This window comes from Lissotriton helveticus, chromosome 4_2 (assembly GCF_964261635.1).
Source record: "Lissotriton helveticus chromosome 4_2, aLisHel1.1, whole genome shotgun sequence".
Classification (NCBI taxonomy): Eukaryota; Metazoa; Chordata; class Amphibia; order Caudata; family Salamandridae; genus Lissotriton; species Lissotriton helveticus.
Window position 1 is genome coordinate 56,900,018 of NC_136064.1, and position 22,272 is coordinate 56,922,289.

At 44.1% G+C, this 22,272-nt stretch overlaps 1 long non-coding RNA gene across 2 annotated transcripts in view; it reads left to right on the plus strand.

Annotated features, from left to right (window-relative positions):
* The window catches only part of LOC144752194 (uncharacterized), a 659,734-nt gene that overhangs the window by 313,867 nt on the left and 323,595 nt on the right, over window positions 1-22,272 (plus strand). The window lies entirely within an intron of this gene.

Here is a 22,272-nt window from a genome sequence, read left to right on the forward strand (position 1 = left end):
TTCCACCACTCATGCGGAGATTCCACCAGGAGTGTAGAGATTCCGCCATAAATGCAGAGATTTTGCCATGAGTGCAGAGATTCGACCATGAGTGTGGAGATTCCGCTACAAGTATGGAGATTCCACCACACGTGCGGAGATTCCGCCACAAGTGTGGTGATTCCTCCATGAGTGTAGAGATTCCACCACGAGTGTGGAGATTCCGCCACAAGTATGGAGATTCCACCACGCGTGCGGAGATTCCGCCACAAGTGTGGTGATTCCGCCATGAGTGCAGAGTATCCGCCACAAGTGTGGAGCTTCCACCACACGTGTGCAGATTCCACCATGAGTGCAGAGATTCCACCATGAGTGCAGAGATTCCGCCATGAGTGCAGAGAATCCGCACTGGTAAGTTTACGAGTTATAAGTTCCTTTGTAAATCTGTGTCAGTGCCTGTGTTTCACTAACTCAGTGACTGGGTTTGTTTTGGAAGTTTCAGTGATGCAGACCAAGTCAGTGTCCCAGTGTCAGTATTTGTGCACCTGTGTCAGCGTCTCAATGTCGGCACTGATGTGTTAATCCAAATATTCTAGGGTCAATTTACTGCCCCTGTGTGAGTTGTCCAGTGCTGGTGCCCTATGTTATGTTATGTTATGTTATGTTATGTTATGTTATTTATTGATTTCTATAGCGCACGGCTACTCAAAAAGAGTGTCCCGGCGCTTTAATGGAGAAAGAAACAATGCTGCCACATAAAAAACATAACACCAAGATAAAAACTAACAGAAGAATAGGCCGGAGGTTAGCGGGAGACCGGCTACTGAGTAAACAGCCACGTTTTGAGGCCCTTCCTGAAAGCCAGTAGGCTGGTCGCTCCCCGTAGGGCCAGCTAGGTCCAGTGTCATAAAGTCAATGTTACTATGACAAGGTCCCAGTACAGGTGTCCCTGTGACTGTGTTCATACCCCTATGCAGGAGTGACTGGTGTTCTTGGGCACAAGAGGCATTGCCCTGCCACCCTCCGGGGAGAGGCAAGAACAGGGAAAAAACACAGAGCAGCTGAAATGAAATTACTGCTCCAGGTAGTGTACTGAATCTTCTGGGTGAACTCACGTGAACTTTGCATATGTCCTACTGCGCAAGTGCTTGCCGGGCGAGGTTTTCTTCGACCATGAATGCACAAGCTATCACAGTGGCATATAAGAGGGAAGACTCACTGACATAATATCGATAGACACTATATCGACCTACAAAAATATCGATACAAAAATATCGATAACAATAATATCGACAACCTATACTTATCTAGAAGCATACAAAAATATCGGATGCACAATATCGACCTACATAAACATCGATCTCACTAAAATCGACAACATAAATCTCGAAATTTTAAATATCGACTAATCAAAAATAAACACACTAAGTAATAAATATCGGCAGCAAAAATATCGACAACAATAAAATCGTTAAATTAAAAATATTGAAAAGTATTATACATTTATAATATGACTTTTAAATATTTATTAATTATATAAACACTAAAATAAACATCTCTCATTACAAACAATAAATAAAAATACATTTCACAATTAAATAACATTAAAAACGATTACATTTTTACTAAAACTATTTAAATAAATACTATAAAATCAAATACCCACATTCTTAATTAGCGTTTGTTTTATATGGAAATTAACCACCCCAACATATTTTCAAAAATACAAACTAACCAATAAAAACTCTGCAATTAGAAATGAACCAATAACAACCTAATTACTAACTCTAAACTACTATATTAACAATTAAACACTAAACACAAACCACCAGAAAAATAAAAAAACGACAGAAGAAAACACTGTGGATGCCTTCAACTACACCTACAAGAAATTCAACATTCTTCCTAAAATTCAGTGGATTCAAAGTAAGTAACTAAATTAAACTAAATAACAGTAACAGCTAAAACCTTTAAAACATTAAACATAATCTAAGTACTAATGCATATCTACTTTTTATTTTCTCTTCCCTCTACAGAATAGTCTACAAACAAATAACAAAGAACAGAACTCACAAAAGAAATATACAAATAACAAAGTAAGTATCTGCAAACAATGTTATAAACACATGTAATAATTGCCAGCTCAAAGTTATAGCAAAAACTGTAACTACCACCTTAAAAATATATCATAACAAGTCATACAAATAAATGTACTTTTTCCCCCAGATAAAGAAAATACAGAAGACCAAGAACACCATTGAACAGTAAAATAGATCACAATCAAATACAGATTAATCAACAATGTAAGTATATACTGTGCAAATGTTTTTAAAATTAACTTAATATATTTATAGCACAATGTATTATAACTATAAAATATATTTCTTATAGATTAAGAAACAGCAAAATGACAGACGGAGCAGAATTTGCAACGAGCCAGAAAGGAAAATTATTACTGTGCTATATGGGTTACCCTTATACCCAAGAGAAACAATTTGGGAGGAAAGTTAATTGGAAATGTTGTAAATATTATTCCAACAAATGTTACGAGAGGGCAACAACTAGAGAAGCAACAGTAATTTATACTAGGGAACACAACCACCCATTAAACGTAACTGAAATTGAAGTTAGAACAGCATTAGAAAACATAAAAGAAGCTAGTACAGGTTCCCAAAAACCAACTAGTGCATTGCAAAAGAACAGATACCCCAAATACCTAAAACAGCCACCACACAAATGCCAAATATAGTCTCCCTAAAAAGAACAATATCACGTACCAAAAGAACAACTACCACTACCACTCCACCTCCTAGAACATATAGCGAAATCATTTTAAATCCTTACCAAATTATAACTTTAAACAAAAGACCATTTGTCATTTATGATAATGAAAACAATGACAAAAGACTAATAATTTTTGGCACAGCTATCAACCGCATAAAACTTCCTCAAAGCCAATATTGGATGAGGGATGGGACTTTTAACATCTGTCCCAAACCTTTTTACCAATTATACACAGTACATGGTCTTTATCAAAACTGCAATATTCCTCTACTATATGCACTACTACCAAACAAAAATAATTCCACATATATGGAATTATTACAAACAATAAAACAAAAAACTAATGACTATTCCTCAGAAAAAATAATACTGGATTTTGAACAAGCAAGGCTTTCAAGTATCTTAAAAATACATCCCCACACCTGTATCCAAGGCTGTTATTATCATTTTAACCAATGTCTATGGAGACATTTACAAAAGACAACACTAAGCATAGAATATGCAACAAATTCATCTTTTGCATATCAAATAAAAAAAATGATAGCACTAGCTTACGTCCCAGAAACAGATGTGGCAGAACACTACAACCTTTTAATTGACAGCAACTTTTACAAACAAAATCGAGCTAAACTAAGTCCTCTATTAGACTATTTCGAGGACACATGGGTAGGTAGACTCCATAGAGCTGGCCACAGAAGAAATCCTAAATTCCTAATACCCTGGTGGAACGTTTACAGAAGTACACTAAATGGAGAATCAATAACACACAACGCTGTCGAAGGCTGGCACAATGCCTTCCTTCAATCCACAGGCAGAACTAAACCAAGTTTAGAAAACTTTATTAAATGCCTACAAAAGGAACAAAGCTATCAAGAGTTCCGAATGGAACAATCCATTACAGAACTAACTCCAAAAACATCTAAACAAACCAAACAAATGCATAAATACCTAGAACAACGAGTAAAATTGTATCCTAGCACTAAAGGAATTGAATACCTCAACATAATAGCCAAAACACTACTTTAAATTACTATCACCAACAAAGCAGTAAAACAAAATAGCAACAAAATGGAAATAACAATAATTTATTTTATCTCAAAAATAATTAATGTGTGCAATATATATGTAATATTTTATAAAAGATATATACACACATTAATAATATTTGAAATAAAATATGACATACCAATAATGATAAAAACACTACCCACCCACAATAAATAAAATAAAAAAACTTACCAATGGTATCCCAAAGGCTGTATACTCCATTTCCACCAAAACAATCCATGTATAATAAAATGAAGCCCAAAAAAAAAATGAAAAAATACAACTGTCCCAAAAGAGAATAATCCATCCAACGAAAGTCCTTCGGAAAACCATAAAAAACCCGAACAAAGATAAAATATAGAAAAACCGCTCCAGGAAAACCGAAAAATTTAAAGAAGTGTTCAAAATATATTAGTTAATAAAACTAACAAACACTTCTTTAAAGAAAAAACGACTCCTTCCGAGATGACGAACTCCTAAAATAAAAACACTGAAAACATACATTCCCACCCACATAAACAAACAAATAAACACAAACTAACACTAATACTAACATTAAATTTCACTTAAGTAAAGTTTAAACATCGAAACACATAGGGGTCGATTCCGATCCGGTAAAAAGCGCTCCGAATCGTCGTACGGAGCGTTTTTTCCCCGTACGAATTGTACCTGTAAACGTCCCGTACGTACGACGAAGTACGATTCGTACCAGGAGCCGTACTCCGTACGAGTCGTACAAGACACCGTACGACTCTAATCTCCATACGATTCTTCCTCGGAACCCGCTGTACGCGACATCTGTACGGTTCGCGGCTGGTTTTTACGACCCAGCAAGTACGATACGTGTCGGGTACGCACCGTACGACCCTTTTACTACGGGAGCTGAAAACAGCCGTAAAACCAGAGTTTGCGCCGAAACAGGTACGGAACGGCCCCCCCGGGTACGGTGCGTACCCCCCATGATCGCAGGGGTACGCACCGTACCCCTGCGATCATGGGGTGTATGAGCCGTACCCCCATTGCACGATCGGTGTACGAGCCGTACCCCCATTGTACGATCGGTGTACGAGCCGTACCCCCATTGTACGATCGGTGTACGAGCCGTACCCCATGTACGATCAGTGTACGAGCCGTACCCCATGTACGGCTCATACCCCTGCGATTATGGGGGGTACGGACTGTACGGTGTGTATGTGTTTTTGTGCTTTTCCGTACGACTCGCTCTTACCTGACGTGGACCGTACGAATCGCGTCTTCATACCCCGGTCCGATTCGTACTCGTCGGGTCCTAAGGCATGTGTACGAGTCGTACGGTATGTGTTCGAGTCGTACGGTTCACGGTTTCAGCCTTGCAATACGTACAGATTGCGATGATTCGGACGGATTCACGGAATACGGATCGTACTTCGCGGCTCTGACGGACGGGTACAATTCGTACGGAGAGGGCTCCCGATACAAATCGTACGGACGTTTTTTTTCCCGAATCGGAATCGACCCCAAAGTGTACAAACAAGCCTAGACAACGCTAAAAATACGTACATCTACCACACATAAAAACAACATATAAAAACGCCTAATACAACTAACTGACTTATAACTACAGTAAACATCACCAAACTACTCTCAAAATTAATATACAACACTTAAAACATATAAAACAAACCTTACCTTAAGCGACGTGAATTGCCTCCCAACTGCGAGCTTCTCTTCATCAAAATGACACAAAACGACCTAAAGCGGTTACAAAATAAATGACCCAAAATAAATGAAAAAGGTTAACAGTACAAACATATTGAATAATTATTTTAAATAATGCTTTAAACATAAAAAAATCAATACTATGCTAAAAAAACTGTTTTTTTTACTTGTAAACAAAAGCTTAACAAAATATAACTATATTGTAAAATTATAAAAATAAATAATATTTATTATAATTAAAAAATTCTGAAAAAATGTTAAAAATTCTGTACAAATGTTTTTCAATATGTATTTAAATGAACATGTGTTAAAATGTTTTCTTCATTTAAATTTTTTTTTTAAAATGATTATTAATATTCTTAATATGAATATTAATTTAAAAAGACTATGTACAATCAACATGTATTACAAGATAAAAATTGTATATAAAATGTGCAAAAATTTTACTTGCTTTATATAACTTCATACAACACTTACAACTGTATTAAATATTATTTGTTAATAAAATGTACAATTTTATTTTAAATTAAAAACTGTACAATAACAATAACAATTTTTCCAAATATATGCTTTAATATATTTGTATGGAATACAAATATAATACTAATGTTTTTTGTTTCATTTTTCTCATGTTAATAAAAAAAAATTACATCTCTTTAAAAAATTGTATGAACTTTATTTATTTACATAGATACTTTTAAAATCCCACTCTAACATAGATACATTTGATATAGATGCTGTACAATATTTAAAAATAATTTACTATTCCCACCCCAGTTTACATAAAATTGAAAAAGGTGCTAGAGACTACTGAAAATAAATGTACTATTCCCACTCCAATGTACATTAATTTTGGGTGAGTGCTGGACACTAATTAAATTTAATTTACTATTCCCACTCCAGTCTACATTAATTTGGGGTAGGTGCTGGACACTAATTACATTTAATTAACTATTCCCACTCCAGGCTACATTATTTAGAGGTAGGTTCTTGACACTAATTAAAATTAATTTACTATTCCCACTCCAATCTACATTAATTAGGGGTAGGTGCTGGACACTAATTATAACTATTTTACTATTACCACTCCAGTCTACATTAATTAGGGATAGGTGCTGGACACTAATTAAATTTAATTTACTATTCCCACTCCAGTCTACATTAATTAGGGGTAGATGCTGGACACTAATTACAACTAATTTACTATTCCCACTCCAGTCTACATTAATTAGAGGTAGGTGCTGGACAGTAATTAAATTTAATTTACTATTCCCACTCCAGTTTACATAAATTTGAAGTAGTTGCTGGACACTAATTAAATTTAATTTACTATTCCAACTCCAGTCTACATTAATTAGGGGTAGGTGCTGGACACTAATTACAACTAATTTACTATTCCCACTCCAGTCTACATTAATTAGGGGTAGGTGCTGGACACTAATTAAAATTAATGTACTATTCCCACTCCAGTCTACATAAATTTGAGGTAGGTGCTGGACACTAATTAAATTTAATTTACTATTCCAACTCCAGTCTACATTAATTTGGGGTAGGTGCTGCACACTCATTACATTTAATTTATTATTCCCACTCCAGTCTACATTAATTAGGGGTAGGTGCTGGACACAAATTAAAATTAATTTACTATTCCCACTCCAGTCTACATTAATTAGGGGTAGGTGCTGGACACTAATTAAAATTAATTTACTATTCCCACTCCAGTCTACATAAATTTGAGGTAGGTGCTGGACACTAACTAAATTTAATTTACTATTCCAACTCCAGTCTACATTTATTTGGGGTAGGTGCTGGACACTCATTAAATTTAATTTATTATTCCTACTCCAGTCTACATTAATTAGGGGTAGGTGCTGGACACAAATTAAAATGAATTTACTTTTCCCACTCCAGTCTACATTAATTAGGGGTAGGTGCTGTACACTAATTAAATTTAATTTACTATTCACACTCCAATCTATATTAATTAGGGGTAGGTGCTGCACACTAATTAAAAATAATTTACTATTCCCACTCCAATCTACATAATATTTGAGGTAGGTGCTGGACACTAATTACAAATAATTTACTATTCCCACTCCAATCTACATTAATTAGGGGTAGGTGCTGGACACTAATTAAAATTAATTTACTATTCCCACTCCAAACTACATTAATTATGGGTAGGTGCTGGACACTAATTAAAATTAATTTACTATTCCCACTCCAGTCTACATAAATTTAAGGTAGGTGCTGGACACTAATTAAAATTAATTTACTATTCCCACTCCAATCTACATAATGTTTGAGGTAGGTGCTGGACACTAAGTACCAATAATTTACTATTCCCACTCCAATCTACATTAATTAGGGGTAGGTGCTGGACACTAATTAAAATTAATTTACTATTCCCACTCCAATCTACATTAATTAGGGGTAGGTGCTGGACACTAATTAAAATTAATTTACTATTCCCACTCCAGTCTACATTAATTAGGGGTAGGTGCTGGACACTAAATAAAAATAATTAACTATTCCCACTCCAATCTACATTAATTAGGGGTAGGTGATGGACACTAGTTACATTTAATTTACTATTACCACTCCAGTCTACATTAATTAGGGGTAGGTGCTGGACACTAATTACAACTAATTTACTATTCCCACTCCAATCTACATTAATTAGGGGTGGGTGCTGGACACTAATTAAAATTAATTTACTATTCCCACTCCAATCTACATTAATTAGGGGTAGGTGCTGGACACTAATTAAAATTAATTTACTATTCGCACTCCAGTGTACCTTAATTAGGGGAAGGTGCTGGACACTAAATAAAAATAATTAACTATTCCCACTCCAATCTACATTAATTAGGGGTAGGTGCTGGAGACTAATTAAAATTAATTTACTATTCCCACTCCAATCTACATTATATTTGAGATAGCTGCTGGACACTAATTACAAATAATGTACTATTCCTAATCCAATAAGTAAACAACATTTCTTAAAAATATTAAAATCAAATTATAAATATTTTTAAAATTAGAATTTACTATTTAAAAATATATGAACAATTTCTAAACAATAACCTTTACATTTACAAAAATATTTCGAAAATTTGACAAAATTCCAAAATATTTATAAAATATTCTCACAATTTAAAATGTATAAATATTTTTTTTATTTTTATTTTTTTTAATTTGTGTAAATATTGAACATTTTATAACACTCCCCACCCTTATCCCCTATAAACACTACAGCCCACTCCTAAAATATTTTCTAATATGTCTAAATATTCACAAATTTTATAAAATATTCTCAGAAATTAAATAAAAAATTTTTTTTATTTATTAATTTTTTTTAAATTTCCCCACATTTTAATTTTTTTTATAACACTCCCCACCCTTATCCCCTATAAACCCAACATCCCACTCCTAAAATATTTACAAATATTTATAAATAATCGAAATTATTGACAAAATATTCTCCCAATTTTTTTTTTTTAATTTTTTTTTTATATTTTACCAATAAAATCAACAATTTTAATACACTCCCCACCCTTATCCCCTGTAAACCCAACATCCGGCTCCTAAAATATTTTCAAATATTATAAAATATTCGAAATTATTGACAAAATATTCTCACAATTTTTTTTATTTTGTTTTTTATAGTTTACTAAAAAAATCAACATTTTTAATACACTCCCCACCCTTATCCCCTGTAAACCCAACATCCGGCTCCTAAAATATTTTCAAATATTATTAAATATTCAAAATTATTGACAAAATATTCTCACAATCTGTTTTTTTTGTAAAATAATTTTCTTTTATATTTTACCCAAATAATCAACATTTTTAATACACTCCCCACCCTTATCCCCTATAAACACAACATCCCGCTCCTAAACTTATATATTATTTTAAAAAAACATAACAAATTACATTGTATAAACACAATATAAAATCAATATTACAATAGTAAAAAATAAATAAAAAATACGAATTATTACTCAAAACTACATTTTATCGATATTTTTGTACAACGATATTTTTATATTCGACAGTTTGATTTTCGATATTAAACAACACATACAAAAAACGATATTTTTAATGTCGATATTTAAATCGATATATTTTACTATCGATATTAAAACTTTGATATTTTATCACATCGATATTACAAATTCGATATTCTGTGTACTTACCAGAGGGATGCTGAATTAAAATGCAATTGATCGTGTTTCTTTTGGGGTGCATCAACAGTGGCCCATGGAGGAGTTAGCAAAGCTCCATTGACTTCAATGATTGGGGGAGGGGCTGGCCGATGAGGAGAAGGAGGAATTGGATGGCAACAATTTGTATATCATCACAGAAGGGCAGGTTGTAGGAGGGGTACAGGGGGCAGCTCTTCTTGCAGTAACATGTATTTAATACTGCATTTGCTTTCACTTTGAAAAGTACATGATAGAGCTATCATGACAGAGTGTTTCCTTATCTCGACTCCTTGGCTGCACAAAGGCTCAAGAGAAGGAAGAAACCAGCTGCAGACAACAATTACACTATTGCATGAAAAGGTAAGTATGCCGTTAAGCTTCTGCCTGCATCAGGGCATCATCACCCTCCCACACAAAAAATGTGGACCAGCTTTGGGTCCAGCAACAAACCGAGGCAGCTAGTGACATTATTTGATTGTTGACAAAGGTGCATGAAGGTGCCTGCGCAGTGCTTAATTTGTAAAAAACATAAGTGCTGGGTGTCTCGCCAGGAGGCCACTGAAGCTTGCATCATCCATTGCTGCCAATGACAGTAACAACACAACTACTAACCATCACATACCTACAAGGGTGACAATTCAAACTATTCCAGGCCCCCAAAGCTATAAGAATGGCTTGGCGGCAGGTAGTAGTCATGTTTAATGTATATTGCATTAATAATGTTGTGGTCATCTCTAAATTAGTTAGACGGAGCCACCATGTGGCAGACTGTCACAAGTGCGGGTGTTGACAATTAAGTGCCAGTGCGGAGCACCGGAAACCTCTGGCTTAAATTAAGCACTTTGTCTGCACCATTCTAGCACTGTGAGCATGTCTGTGTGACTATGTGTGTGACAAAGTGAGAGAGAGTCATTGAAGTTGTGAGTCAGAGTGAGTGAGAATCAGTGACAGTAAGAAACAGTATGTATGAGAATGAATGTGCATGAGTGAGAGAGAATGACAGCGAGTGTAACTGAGTGTTACTCTGCAAGATATAGTAAGACTGAGTAAGTCAGAATAAGTGAGACTGAGTGATGCAGAGTGGGTCAGAGTAGTTTAGTGAGACTGCATGAATTAGTGAGACAAAGTGAGACTGAGTGAGTCAAAGTGAGACAGTAAACTTAGGGGGTTATTTATAAAAGGCCTGTGCCGCCACTTTTTTAGATGCTCTTGTGGGGCAGGCCTCTCAATCATAGCTATGCTTAAATTTGTTTTTATTGTTGCATGAAAACAGGCAACGACAATCAGACAATCAATGGTTAAGCTTTATAATAACAAGTTGCAACTTTTTAATGACCTCCCCGTGTTCCCCCCACCCAACTCACCTCTCAACCACCCGTCCCAATGTTGCTCATCGAACATCCAACCATGAGAATGTGCACATGCTAGCAGGAGATCGTGTAGGCAGGTTACCAGAGTTGATCATTCTGAGGGTCTGATCAATTGGAGCAACCTCAGATATCTAGGGCAGGTTAGCTCTGTAAACTCCTGAGAAAGGTGCATGAAAAATGGCTCCCAAATATGCCAATTAATGTCCCCTTGCTCTTATGTTATGTTATTATGACTTGTATAGCGTATGTATTCCCTTAGGTGTTTTGGCGCTTTTGGTTCTCCATACTGTGTTTCAGACCACTGTTCCTGAAAGAGCCATGTCTTTAGTTGCTTTCTGAACTACAGGAGAGAGGGAATTTTCCTAAGATACAGTGGGAGGGATTTCCATTCCTTTGTGGTATTGTAGCTAAAACTCCTCCCACCCCAGTTCATTTTTTTAATTCTGACAGTAGGCATCAGATTCGTATTTGCTGATCGTAGAGGTCTGTTGGGAGAATACCATCTGAAAAGGTCCCATAAAAATGTCAGACCTTCTTTGTGGAGAGCCTTGTGAGTGATACAAAGCGCCTTGAATTTTACCCGCTGACCGACAGGCAGGCAATGCAGGTCCTGAATCCCTGTTCTAACAGACTGGGATATCCAGTATGAGTCTTGCAGCAGCATATTGTACCGTTTGCAACTTTCTGAGGAGAGTGGATTGCATATTAATGTATAGGCCATTGCAATAGTCAAGTTTTGATAAGACTAGAGAGGTCACAGCCGTCTTTGTACCGTTTGCAACTTTCTGAGGAGAGAGGATTGGATATTAATGTATAGGCTATTGCAATAGTCAAGTTTTGATAAGACTAGAGAGGTCACAGCCATCTTTCTGGATTTTTTGAGAATGAAAGGAAGTATTTTTCGTAAGGTTTTATTCATAAAGTATGCGGAAGACACCACCTTGGATACTTTGGGCTTCATGAAACCTTGTATCCTCCTGAGGCGGAAGCCAGGAGTTATTTGCTCTGTTTTTAAAAATTGTATGTCACTTATTTTCTTGCTGATTTTAAAGCACTTACTCTCCCCTGGCACCACAGGACTTTGCTCCTGAGCTCACCGCACAGCTGTTTCTACGCTGACAGCGGATTCCAAGCACCAAACAAATCCCGCCGCCATTGCCGGCGAGACGCGAGGCCACGCCCCCTGGAGGACCCGCCCCCCGCCCTGCACGGTATAAAACGCTGATCACTAGCGTCTTGACCCAGAAACCTTGTATCCTCCTGAGGCGGAAGCCGGGAGTTATTTGCTCTGTTTTTAAAAATTGTATGTCACTTATTTTCTTGCTGATTTTAAAGCACTTACCCTCCCCTGGCACCACAGGACTCTGCTCCTGAGCTCACCGCACAGCTGATTCTACGCTGACAGCGGATTCCGAGCACCAAACAAATCCCGCCGCCATTGCCGGCGAGACGCGAGGCCACGCCCCCTGGAGGCCACGCCCCCCGCCCTTTACGGTATAAAACGCTGATCACTAGCGTCTTGACCCAGAAACCTTATATCCTCCTGAGGCGGAAGCCGGGAGTTATTTGCTCTGTTTTTAAAAATTGTATGTTACTTATTTTCTTGCTGATTTTAAAGCACTTACCCTCCCCTGGCACCACAGGACTCTGCTCCTGAGCTCACCGCACAGCTGATTCTACGCTGACAGCGGATTCCGAGCACCAAACAAATCCCGCCACCATTGCCGGCGAGACGCGAGGCCACGCCCCCTGGAGGCCACGCCCCCCGCCCTGCACGGTATAAAACGCTGATCACTAGCGTCTTGACCCAGAAACCTTGTATCCTCCTGAGGCGGAAGCCGGGAGTTATTTGCTCTGTTTTTAAAAATTGTATGTCACTTATTTTCTTGCTGATTTTAAAGCACTTACCCTCCCCTGGCACCACAGGACTCTGCTCCTGAGCTCACCGCACAGCAGATTCTACGCTGACAGCGGATTCCGAGCACCAAACAAATTCCGCCGCCATTGCCGGCGAGACGCGAGGCCACGCCCCCTGCCCTACTTTTCCCCCCTGATATTATGTGCTTTCATCGTACACGCAGCGGGCGCGCCGTTTGCGCGCCGAAGGCGCGCCTAAGGCAAGCCCGTCTAGGCCCGTCATCGCCAGGACATCGCCTTTCGCCTGTCCCCCTGCTCAAAATCCTCGGACTATCTATCGTTATGATAGAGAATGCCTTCGTGCACTCAACTCGGGGCAGAGATGTCGTCATAAGCTAGCTGGCTGTCTCGGACAGACTGATCTACAATGTGAGTCCTGTAACTTTGTCACACCCAAACCCCGCCTACCTGTATATAAAGCCGGTATGCCAAAGCATACCCCCCTCATGGTCCTCCAACTGAATGTCAGGTCTCTCGTAAAACACCACCCTGAGGTCAATACTCTCTTAACTGATGAGAACCCAGACATTTTATTCCTATGTGAAACCTGGCTTCAGGAAGAGTTGACCAGCATTCCAAGTCTCACGCTGCCGGAGGGATTCTCTATGAAATCTATAAATAGAGATACCAGGGGCGGCGGCATAGCCGTCATCTATCGAACACTTTATTCCTGCTCCTTCTTGAAGGAAGACATTAAGGGATGTGAAAGTGCCCGTTTTAAAATCACTACGGGCCCCCACTTCTCCCTTTCCGGCCTTTACATCTACCGACCCCCAGGTCCCACCTCTATGTTTATTGAGGAACTCCTAGAGGTAGCTCATGCCCTAGTAGTGACCTCAGCCAATTTCACCATACTGGTAGATCTTAACCTCCACTTTGACTCCATCTCGGACCCCACCATCAAAAATCTCCTGGCGGACCTCACAGCTCTACAGCTAACTCCCCTCATCCAGACCACTACGCACTCTGCAGGCCATTTACTTGACCCCGTGTTTACCAACATCCCGGAGGCCAGAGCTGATCCACCCAAGCCCATGGGATGGACTGACCACTTTCTTATCAAAGTTACGATAATGATAAGAAAACTGCCCAGTAAAGAACTGCCTCTCTCTCGTCTTAAGAGACCTTGGCATAAGTTACAAACTGATGACCTTTTCATCACGCTAGGAGAATTCCAGAACGAAGCCACTAATGATATTAATATGTCCTATGCTGCTTTCCAGGATTGGATCACTAAAGGTCTTGATATCCTTATTCCAGCGAAATGGACTAAAGGACGTAACTCCCCCTCTAACCCGTGGTATAGTGAAAACCTGAAACTTATGCAAAAAGAATGTAAAGTAGCCGAACGCAATTGGAGAAAAGAATACAAAGACTGTGACAAAGCTCTCTATCTGTCCAAATTAAAACACTATCATAAAGCCATACGCGCTGCACGCGCGTCCTTCTACGCAAGAGAAATCAACTCCAGCACCAACCCTACTAAAACCATCTTTAAACTGGTGCAAAAACTCCAAAAGCGCGACAATCTAGCCAGCTGCATTACCTCTGCACAGCAGTGCGAGGATCTCGCCTCTTTCTTCATAGATAAGGTGAGAAAAATCTACAGCGCCTTCCCACAGGACTCCCCTGACCTCATTAACTCCTCTAATCATTCTATCAAAGGCACCAGGCTAGCACTCCTACCTGAAATCTCCCATGGTGATCTAGCCAAACTCTGCAGAAAGGTTAAGTCTGGTTCTCCATCAGATCCCATGAGACCGGCTCAATTTCTTGAGTCTTTAGACTTTTTCCTTCCTTCCTTGGCCACGTTACTCAATCTTTCCTTCTCTTCGGCAGTGGTCCCAACCTGCTGGAAGCAAGCATGGGTCACCCCTATTATTAAAAAAATGACTTTAGACCCCACAAAGTTGGAAAACTTTAGGCCTATCTCGCTGCTCCCCTGGGTTTCAAAGCTGGCAGAAGCTCACGCGAACAACGTCCTGTCCCACCACATGGCCCAAAATAACATCCTGGACCCATCTCAGAATGGGTTCAGGCCAGGTCACAGTACCGAGTCTGCCCTTTTGTCCTCCACTGAACATCTCAGGAGAATATTGGATGCCGGTCAGAGTGCTGCACTGATTCTGCTTGATCTCAGCGCAGCCTTTGACACGGTTTCCCATAGCATCCTGCTTAAACGCCTGGAGGCCATAGGGATCAGTGACCTGGCCCTTGACTGGTTTCGTTCCTTCTTGAAGAACAGATCCTTCCGAGTTTCAGCTCCTCCGTTTATCTCCCGGTCCCACTCCATCGGTCAAGGAGTCCCTCAGGGCTCTGCACTCAGTCCATCCCTTTTTTTTTTTTTTTTTTTTTTTTTAGAAAAGCAAGACTTTATTGGCATTTATCGGTTAGGTTACAATCACGTGCCCCGGAATGAGAAGGCCAGATGCGTTAAACATGACATTAAGGTGAACAATCAGACGCTGCAGAGCAGTCCGGCAAGTTGCATACAGAGTACATAGGGCATAAAGATCGTACCGCAACCAATTTACATCATACAGAGATGTCCACTTGCATTTTGTATTTTTATGAAAACAACATAACTATGAACTAAACATAAGGCTCAGCATAAGGCGACATATCAGGCAGCATGTAATATCGAGGTAGGTGGTTGCTGGCAGTCATCGACTACATGCCCGTTACACCCCACCACCCTCTTGCGTATACGCCCTCCCGCATCCACCCGTACCAACAGGCATCTTGTGTAGTGCCCCCGCACATGGCATGGCAAACATCCCTACAATTAGTCAATATCAGAATCCTCATCCGAGCTCTCGCTATCATTCACCGGCAACGGATCACAAATGTCCCCTCTGTATGAGTTCCATTGTAGCCAAACTCCATTCCATTTACGAGGATTGTCCCGCATTTTATAAACTGCCCTTTCCGTTATCATGAGCGTGTCCATGTTCCTGAGCCACTGCGCCAGTGTGGGTAGCTCAGCCGCCCCCCATTTCTGCGCAATGTCGCGTTTGGCCACCATGCAGCCTATCGTGACCCACAGTTTGTCATAGTGCGTTAAATCAGTAGGACTCCAGACATTCAACAGACACACACTGGGATCTTGCGGTACAGTGGAATTCAATGTTTGTGCGATGGTACGGAGCACTCGCTGCCAATAACTCGATATGTATGTGCATCCCCAGAGCGTGTGTAAAAGTGTGCCTTCCCCACCACAGCCCCTCAGACAGAACGGGTCGTCTGCCCTGTTCAACTTATGTAGTGCCACCCGAGTGTAGTAAATTCTATGGAGGACCTTCAGTTGTATAAGGCGGAACCTAGCCGAGATACCGGCTTCACGTGGGGATGACAGAGCTGCATTCCATTCGGATTCGTCAAAATCTCCAAGGTCTTCCGTCCATTTGTCCTTAAGTTTCCCTAGGGGCTCGGGCACATTATTGAGCAGTTTTCGGTATGTTAGGGAAGTCGCACCCTCCAACATATAGTCCGTGAGTAAACGGTCCTCCAACGGTGAGGACTCCGGGGGCGTGGTGCCTGGTGGGATCGCCGCCAGTAGAGCATGTCTAATCTGTAGGTATCTGAAGCGTTCCGTGTCTCTCAGTTCGTATTGTTGTTGGAGAGAAACGAACGGGACCACCCCCTCCCTCGACCACATGTCACCCACAGTCGAGATTCCAATGGCGTCCCATTGGTCGAACCCCTTGGTGCGCCTCAGGTGGCCTAGTGCTTTAGTATCCCACAATGGTGTTAATTTCGTAATCACCCCTGCCCAGTGCAGTTTCGCTTGTGCTTTATACCATAGTTGTACCGTGTGTTTGGTGGGCCCAATCAATTTCGTCGCAGCGCCCTTGTGATACAAGGGCGCCAGCATGCAGTTAGTACCCAGCTGGACCCGGTCCGCCTTGAAGGCTGGGTCGTCCTGTGGTGCGTGCAACCATTTATTAAGAATTTTGAGTTGTGTCGCCCAGTAATACAACTGCATATTAGGCAGTGCAATCCCACCGTCGTACCAGCTCCTGTTAAGTTTTGCGTGTGCAATTCTCGCTGGCCGATTCCCCCACAGTAAGCCTGACATCAGTGCTGTCACTTTTTGAAAATAGTCGGGGGGGACAAGTGCAGGGGTGTTTTCGAGAACGTATAGGAAGCGTGGGAGAGCCATCATTTTGAATAAGGCAGCTCTGCCCAATAGCGTCAGTGGAAGCGTCTGCCAGTGTTTTACATCATTACGCAAACGGAGGAGGGGAGGCTGCAGATTGCGAACAGAGAATTCTGCCGCATCCCGGGTAATATGTATCCCCAGGTACTTGAAGGACGTGGGTGCCACCTCCAGCGTGCACTCGTCCGGTAGCGTCGGGAGAGGGCCCCTGAGAGCGTAGATGACTGATTTTGACCAGTTGATGGTGTAGCCGGACACTTGGCCATGGGAGGTGCAGACGGTCAGGAGGTTAGGGATGCTGTTACCGAGGTCAGTGAGATAGATTAACATGTCATCAGCATATAATGACACTCTGTCTTCCCAGCTCGTATCCCACCTAATGCCCTTCAGGAGCGGCGTAGTCCGTATAGTAATCGCTAGGGGTTCTAAGACTAATGCGAAGAGGATGGGTGAGAGAGGGCATCCCTGCCGGGTTCCCCGTCCCAGTGATATTTCCCGTGATATGTGGCCATTCGCCACTACACGTGCAATTGGATCCGTATATAGTAACCGGACCCAGGCAATAAAGTTTGGACCGAACCCCATAGAGGCGAGGACCGCAAAAAGGTAGTTCCACTCCACCATATCGAACGCCATCTTGGCGTCTAGTGACAGAATGGCCGCCGGTTCCGTCAGAAGCGGGATCCTAGCCATGACTCCCTGCACCCTACGAAGGTTCAGGGCCGTACTCCTGCGCGGCATGAACCCAGACTGATCCGGATGGATCAATTGACCTAGGTGGGACATGAGTCTGGTCGCCAGCAGTTTCGCCAGAATTTTAGCTTCGGGGTTCAAGAGTGAGATAGGTCTATAGGAAGTGCATTCGTTAAGTGGTTTACCCGGCTTTGGTATGGCTACAATAGTCGCCAGCCGCTGGTCAGGTGGTAATGTGCCGCTCGCCCTACTGGCCACGTACATCTGTAAGAGGGGCGGACCCAGAGGCTCAGACATTGTTTTAAACCACTCAATAGGTATCCCACTGGGACCCAGAGCTCTGCCTGGATGGATAGCGCCAATCGCTAATTGGATTTCATCCGTAGTTATGTCTGAATCCAATTCCCTCATCGCCTCGTCAGTCAATCTGGGCATCGCCACGCGGCTCAGGGCATCTCGGGCTTCATTCTCCGTGACACTCACCGTCGGTGTGTATACCGCACTGAAATGATCAGCTAGCACCTCCACTATGTCCCCTGGTCGCGTGTGCACCCTCCCAGTCGCATCCGTAAGCTGTAATATGTTCCTACTGCCACCCTGCCTTTTATCCAGCCAAGCCAGAAGTTTACTGGCCTTGTCCCCAATGTCGTACACTCTGTGTTTGGTGGCCGCGATGTCCGCCTTGGTCAATCGGCGCACATGATCCATGTGAAGACGTTGACGGAGCTGTAGGGAGTGGAGGTTAGCACAGGAAGGATCTGCCATATGGGCTGCGTTAGCTTCGTCGAGCTGTAGTTCCAACTCTGACGTCACCTCCCCCTGCCGCTTCCTGTAGTGCGAGATCGACGCTATCGCCTGTCCCCTAAATAGGGCCTTGTAGGCCTCCCAGAGTACCGAGGGTGATCTCACTGACGCCTGGTTTTCTTCAAAGTAGTGTTTGGTAGTGTTCTGCAGGGCTTTACGAATAACCGGGACCTTGAGGTAACCCGGGTAGATCGGGTATAGTCTCCTGCGTGTGGCCGAGCAGCTGGACAGTGTCAGGGTAATAGGTGAGTGGTCGGAGACACCCCGTGACTTTATTTGTGCGTCGTCGATGGTAAGGCAACCGGTCCCTAGCGTGAGGAAGTGGTCGATTCTGGATAAACTATTGTGCGTCGCGGAGTAATAAGTGTATTGTAATTGATCCGGGTGTAGTGTGCGCCATACATCCACTAGGCCCTGTGCCTCCAGAAACCCGCCTAGTTTGGTGGTGCCAGGTGAATGCGAGCGCCCGGGGAATCTATCACGTGTGTCATGCAGTACTGCATTGAAATCCCCCCCCACTATCAAGTCCCCTTCCGGGAGGTCTAGGAGGAACTTACCAAGGTCGGGCAGCGCCACCGCGTGGAGCGCAGGGGGAATGTAGACCGATACCACAGACAAAGCCCTGCCCGCCCATTGGCCGGACACTGCTGCAAAGCGGCCCTGGTCATCTATTTTAGTGGATGTGACGATGTATCGTGATGACTTCTGCATTAGAATGCCCGTGCCACGTGACCCTGGAGTGAACGCTGCATGTGTAACCATATGGTAACCCCGTCTGTCCATGGCCCGTGTATTAGCACCCATCATGTGTGTCTCCTGCAACAGGACCAGGGCCGGACCCGCCCTCTTAATTCCCTGGAGAACTAGGCCTCTTTTGATCTTATCACCTAATCCCCTGACGTTCCATGACATAATGTGTAGTGGGGCCGTTGGGACGGAATCCTCTAGTCCGGCCATGGCAGTAAGGCGTGTTTGCGTCCTACTAGGACCCCCGTGTGTATTGCATGCCGTTTACTGTGTGGGGCACTCTCTCGGAGGTGAGCCCACCTACCCGAGGAGGCGCCACCTTGTCCCACAAAATGAGGTGACCACGGGGCTGCATCAAGGGCATCAGTGTGCGCGCCCCGGCGTATCACGCCGGACCGTGCGGTGTTCGTGTCGTGGTGTGTCATATAGTGCTGAGCCAAGCCATAAACTCGTAGAACCAAACCAAGTACAAAAATAAACACCCCCCCTCTCCCAACTACCCCCCTCCCTGCTTCCCTGCTATTCGGACTTGAACCTGCCCGCCTCCCCAACTTAGCAGAGTGCATTACCCCAAACCCAACCAGTGTACTTGCGCGCTGGGGTGAAGGAGTCTCCGAGGTCAGCGGCCTCTCAATCTTCTCCCCAGAGGCCCTTCGCCCAGAGTCCAACAGTGCGCCTCAGGTGTGCTGTACAATAAGTCCCAAAACGTTGCCAGTCCGGAAATCATTGTTCACCGTTATTGTCCTCGTCCGCGGCCTCGCTGTGGGGGGATCCCTCGCTCACTCCAGTACCCCTCGAAGTCTGGGAAGCCGGGAGGCTATCATTCGTACGATCCTTCTGTTGCCGATGAGGCCGTCGGGGGCGAGCGTTTGTTCTCCAGCCATCCAACCAGTCTCTTGCGGATTCCGGGGTATCGAAGAACCAGGTCTTGTTTTCGGCGATCACTCGCAGCCTCGCGGGGAAGAGCATGGAGTACGGGACCTCTCGCGCCCTGAGTTCTTTTTTGACCTCGAAGAACGTCCGGCGTCTGCGGGCCACCTCCGCCGTGTAGTCAGGGAAGAACGCCACTGTGGAGTTTTGGATCTGGATCGGAGGGGATAGTCGGGCTGCCTGTAGAATGGCGTCCCTGTCCCTGAAGTTGAACAGCCGGGCCACAATGGGTCGCGGAGTCGCACCAGGTTTTGGTTGGCCTCCCGGCACGCGGTGCGCTCTCTCCACTGAGAAGAAGGATGACAGTCCCTTGGGCCGTAGTTCCGTGGTGATTAGGCCCTCTACATACAGATCCATGGCTCTCACCCCCTCCGTCTCCGGCACACCGAGTATGCGGATGTTGTTCCGCCTGGAGCGCCCTTCCTGATCGTCGAGCTTCTCACGCAGGACCTTGTTGTCCGTTGCCAGCCTCTCCACCGCCAGCTGGAGTTCGGAGACGTCCTCCACTAAGGATTTCGTGACTACTTCCATGGCATTGACCTTCTCCGTCATCTTTTGGAAGTCCGCTCTGATCAGTGTAATGTCCGTGGAGATCGTTCCCACCGTCGTTTGTAAGTGCGCCAGGGCCTGCATCACGTCGTCCAGAGTCGCTTTCTTAGGTCCCTGCCCCTCCACGGATCCAGCAGCCGTCGTCTTCCCGGCAATCGGGGACACCGCCGGCCTGTCGCAGGCATACCGGTCAATTCTGGTCTGAGTAGACCCACTCTTCAGGCCCCTCCCCGCCATAGCAGCAGAATCCGCGGCCCCTGGGCCGTCCAGCGACGGGGGGCCGCGTCGGCCCCTTCTGCGGCGTATGTTGATCGCCGACGACGTAGTTAGCAGGCCGGGGCAGAGGAACCGGCCCGGGTCACCCCAGGGGGGGGGGGGGTCGTCACACCGCTGCACGGCGCCCAGCCGGAAGTATGGAGAAAAACGCGACGGGTGGGATGTAGTTCCCCAGCCTTTGCCAGTTGCTTCCACTCTTGTAGTCACCCGTTGACAAGGGTGCGAGGGCCAGATCTTTGGATCCCCCCCAGGTGCCGGAGATGCTCAACAGGTGTTATGGAGGCGGGAGATGGCACTTAGGAGAATGACGTGTGGAGCTCCGTTTCTAACAGGTGCGGATGTCTTGAGGTCAGTTGTCCGCTGGTCTATGAGGTCACTCCAAGGCTAGTTTTGCCCGCAGGGTGTGCTTCCCAACCCGGGTAGTTTGTGGACACTGCGGGCAGCGGCCGGGATGTGGCACGGGTGATGGCGGGGATTGCCTGGTCAAACCTCCTATGAGTGCGGCACACACCTCCTGCCTCTCCGAGGAGACGCGTGTTGTGCACGGTGGAGAGTTCGTCGATCACCGCCTGAGGTGCGGCGGGCGAGGGCTGGAAGCCGGTCAGGTCCCGCGGGGCAGTGCCGGACCTACACAAAATGACGGCACACCGCCAGGAGGCAGTCCTGGGTGTCCGCACACCGGGCGGTCACAGAGCGCGGAGGAGCCAGGCGCCCTCCACCCGGCACAGCCACAGAGGCACCGGGCGCGCCCAAGCCCGGGTCTTCTCTCACTCACCCCGTCCAGAACCAGCGGGCACTTCCGGTGCAGGTCCCCTGGGCAGTCACACTTCCTGTCGGCCCGGGCGACGAAGGCAGTCCCCGGCTGCGCCGCAATGCGGAGGCCTCTTCTGCGCCTGGGCGGACGGCGGTTCTCTTTCGCCGGACGGCTACGGCGCTTTCACCCTATGGCACCGCTTGGTCCCCGGCTCCGGGTTCCTCCTGTTGGGGCTGAATCTGTAGCGGATGAATTACAGGATCACTGGAGAGGCCGCCTCGATCGCGGAGCTACTCCTCTATGCTGCCGCCATCGTTGGCTGCTAGCCACGCCCCCCCAGTCCATCCCTTTTTA